General features: G+C 35.7%; 1 long non-coding RNA gene across 2 annotated transcripts; it reads left to right on the top strand.

The window, feature by feature from the left end:
• Positions 1-370: 370 nt before the first annotated feature.
• LOC127747760 (uncharacterized) lies at positions 371-3,627 on the top strand. Of its 2 annotated transcripts, XR_008009631.1 has the most exons (5): positions 371-2,009; positions 2,242-2,314; positions 3,085-3,201; positions 3,292-3,370; positions 3,603-3,627. It is a non-coding gene; the product is annotated as an uncharacterized LOC127747760 (long non-coding RNA). The 2 variants fall into 2 exon arrangements; XR_008009630.1 differs by lacking the exons at positions 3,292-3,370; positions 3,603-3,627 and having other exon boundaries at positions 3,085-3,235.
• The last annotated feature ends 593 nt before the right edge of the window (positions 3,628-4,220 follow it).

Genomic DNA, 4,220 nt, shown 5'->3' on the forward strand with positions numbered 1-4,220 from the left:
TAATATATGTAATATATGTAAAATAATTAGTAAAATGATTAATAATATTGTATTATATTTAAATTTTTACTTTAATTTATGTTATGTATGTGATTATGGTTATATAAATTTTGAAATTTAATTTTATTTATTGAATTTTAATAATTATAGGGACGGGGTGGGTACCCGCAGAGGCGAGTTAGAGTTCAACATTTTACCATCCGCGGGTAAGAGTACACTACTTCAAAAACGGAATATAGCGACAGACAATTAGCAGCTGTTTTGACAATGGTCGCTATTTGATGGTTTTCCAGCAATTTCAGTAGTGATCGCGAGAAGAGCCGCTATTTGATTTGGTTTTGCTACAAATTTTAAAAAAACGCTACTAACCTAATTTTTTTTGCGATATTTTAATTTCCCTTTCCCAAAAACACAACACTCAGCAGCTGCAACAAATAAAAAAAGAAAGAAAGAAATGTTAAGAGAAGAGAGGGAGAAACGGAGAAGGAGAGGAAAGGGAGGAAGGAGTCGGGCCGGCGCTGCTGAGTTCGCCGCCGTCGTCGCGTTGCCGTGCTGTCGAAAAGCCAGAATCGCAAGAGTAAGAACTGCGAAGAGAGAGGGAGGCCGCATCAGCTCACCGCGAAGCCAGCGCCGTCGTCATCCTCATCGTGGGTCTGCACCGTCGCGTCTTGCCACCGCCGCCACCACTAAGCTTGCCGTTCATCACCATTGAAGCGGAAGAGAGAGAGAGTGTTCGCGAAGAGAGGGAGAGCACGCACTCACGAAGGAGAAGAACGACGAAGAGTGAAGGAGAAGCAGAAGACGATGAACCCAGGGGAGAAGGAGGAGGTCCTTTCTTGCACCGTGTTGCTCTGCCGCTGCGGCTGCCGTCGATTGGGGTCAAGGCCGTCACCGTGGCACCCTGTTCCAGTCGCCATTAGGGTTTTTTGCTAATGCCATTGATAGCGCTGCCGCTGGGAGGAGCCGAACGGGGAGAGGAGATCGCCGTGAAACACACCGCCACCAGTTACAACCGTCGACGAAATTGGGACAAATTCACCGATAACTCTGCTTCTTCCTTTCTTGAATCTGTTCTGCTTCTATTTTGTTCCAATATTCTCCTAACTTTCTTTTTATGCACTTTGAAATTGGTTTTGCTAATTTTTTTTGTACCTAGTAATTGCTTTACTTCATCGATGGTATGTCTTGTTTGCTTTTCAAATTTAATTTTGTTGCCTGACTGACAATGACATGGGTATTGTACATTTTATTGATTTGTTATTTCTTTGGATATGTTATACTGGCACTTGATAAACTTGTTCTCCACCACGAGGGTGTTGAGATATTATACTCATTAAAACAAAGGTAGATTTCATTGCTTGCTTCCTCTAATTTGATGGTGTTTACCTATGTGGAGGTGTATCGTGTTTGCTTTTCAAATTTAATTTTGCCCGAGCTCCAAGTTGTAACAGTAATGAACATTATTGGTATGCTAGAGGTCTAAGGTATTTTATTAAATTTTTCATGACTGTGCTTGTAAGAGGATAATTTGATTTCAAACTGCAGTCAAGTAAGTGCAATCATGTAATTAGAATTAATGTGTCTTAGGATAACTTAGTTATTTTTATGATGGATATGAGAATATTAAGTAATGATTAGCCTTTGCATCTGATGTGAATGGTCCCAATTGAACCTTCTTTACAAGTCTCGTTCTTTCTAATTGATAAATGTTGTTTTCCTCTTGGGAAGTTCATTATGACGAGTATTTAGAGTCAATGTGATCTCAAACTCTGTTTGTTAATGTTGGTTAAGCTTCTATTTTGTAATCTTAGTTGCTCTATTCTTGAAAAATCTGCACTGAGCATGTACAATGGATGATTTGCAGGAGAGATTGAAGAAAGAGAAGGAGAAGAAAGAACACAAAAAGAAAGAAATCCCATCTTTACACTATTATAAAGGTTCTTTGTTAACTTATTGTTTGTCCTTATTCTTTGAAGAAAAAATTATTGTGGTCCAGGATTTTGGAGGAGGTAAGAAAACTAGTGTACTTACTGATTCTTGTGTTTTATTATTTGACATATGTTGAGCATTTTCACTTATTTATTGAATTGCAAGTTATGATTGTCTGACCTATTCAGATTATTCTTGCTAAGATTTAATATTTCAAATAGAAATGTATACATGGGTTAGTAGAAGTCTAATAAAATCAACATGTGTTACATTAATAAGGATGATTAGTTTCTTTTTCCTTGTCTCTCTAAGGAAAGGAGCTGAATTAGATCTTGAAGGGACAAGTACCAAACCACTTTGCTTCATTCTCTGAGTGCGTTCATTGGTATGCTTTAATTATTTCTTCTTATTTTGTGTGTGTGATGTGCTTGGCGTTAAATGATATTTGGGCTAAAGGATCAAATAACCGTTTTTTCCCAGTTATATCAGTGCTGAGAAAATATTTTGTGGTGATGAGGTTCTCATCATTGATAATGATAGTTTTTCTTGGATTTGTGAACTGTTGTTTTAATATAACCTAGTATTATAGCTATATTGAAAGGTGGAGGGCTATGGCAGTCAGTTGTCTGTATTAGCAGTACAGATGTATTAGACAGCTAGCTATAAAATGTGATGAATTCCTGCAAGTTAAGTTTAATCGAAAATTACTTATTGGAAGTTTTCACAGGTATTGAAATTGCTTATAGTTAATTTCGTGCTGAGCATACTTAATTATATTGTATTGTATTGCATTACATTTTATTTTAATTGTGCTGATTGAAGTCTATGTTTGTTCTTTCCATGTTCCAATTTGGATGAAATGAATTGGGTAACTCTTTTTAAACAATTTTCTTTTTAGTTTCATTTTGAGATAGTGAATGTACTTCACTACAGATAGAAATTAAGCTTAATTTTATTGTTGAGGTTTTCGAATTGAGAGATCTTTGGATACTATATATCTGCTACATGGTTCTAAAACCATGGTTGCATTGCTGGTACTCATGGATGTAGTGTAATTTGGCTAAATTTTATGAGGTCTGGATTCTAGTATTCTTGCTATGGCCCATTTATAACTGAGATTGGTTTACTCAGTTAATGTGTATGTTCATTCAATAGGTCACAGCCAATCCATGGGATTTTTCTAGGGTGCCAGGAAGATCATTAGGAGGATCGGCAGCTGTAATTTCTGCCAGGCAGTGTGTGGTATCACTGGGAAGTGATACTGGTGAAAGCGTGAGACAACCAGCATCTTTTTATGGTGTTGTAGGTTTGAAGCCAACTTATGGCGTATGCGTCTTCACTTGATACTATTGGTTGCTTTAGTTCATCAGTCGCTGATGCTGGGATTCTCCTTCATGCAATTGCTGGTCATGATAGATTTGATGCTACCTCAAGCAATCAAGTAAGAGTTCTTTTATATTTGGTATAATTGTTATATCCCATCTAATCTGCTGTTGTTAGCTGAAGTTGTCAAAGGTATTGGCATAATTTGTCTATAAGATGAATCATTGCAAGTGTTTATTTATGTATATCTTGTTATTAAATCGTTTAACGGTCACTTTTTTATTCTTGTGTTGATATATGCCTTTAAATTTACCATTGCTGATATATTTTCTGTAATCTATGAAATGCAGGAACTTAACTCTAGTAAACAGAGGGTGAGTCTTGAAAATCATTGATACACATAACAGCTACTGTTTTTATTTTCTCTGTTACGATTTATTGATTGAGAGTTGAATTTATTTTCATCTAGCTAAGGGAACTTCAGCTTGAACAAGGAGACAAAAATGGCATTCTAAAAGCTATGAAATTAGAATTGACGGTTAGTTTAGCTCATAGTCATTGTCCTAGTTGATGAATTGGCAAGTGAGAAAGTACAAAATGTTTAATTATATTTTTTACTGTCAAATATTTCTATGCTAGGCAAAAGAGAAAACATAAAAGTTGCATGAAAGTATTGAAAATGAGGTAAAGTAAAAAAATCTCTCGTTGGCTTCTTCTGTTGATTTATCTGTTCTTTTAGCTCACTATGACTTTTTCCCTTTTCATAACTACTTTTAGGTTGCAACAGCTCAGAGTAAAACATTTAATTTGGCTATGTTCTCATTTGATTTAATCAATTACTTATTTATATTGTTTCATGCAGCTTTAGGACCAACTAACTCTGAACAAGTTAATGCCAAAAAAAATATCGAAAAGAAAAGGTATATACTACTTTATAAAGTTAGATCACCTTGCTTTTGACCAGAAAT

Source organism: Arachis duranensis, chromosome 5 (genome assembly GCF_000817695.3).
Source record: "Arachis duranensis cultivar V14167 chromosome 5, aradu.V14167.gnm2.J7QH, whole genome shotgun sequence".
Taxonomy (NCBI): domain Eukaryota; kingdom Viridiplantae; phylum Streptophyta; class Magnoliopsida; order Fabales; family Fabaceae; genus Arachis; species Arachis duranensis.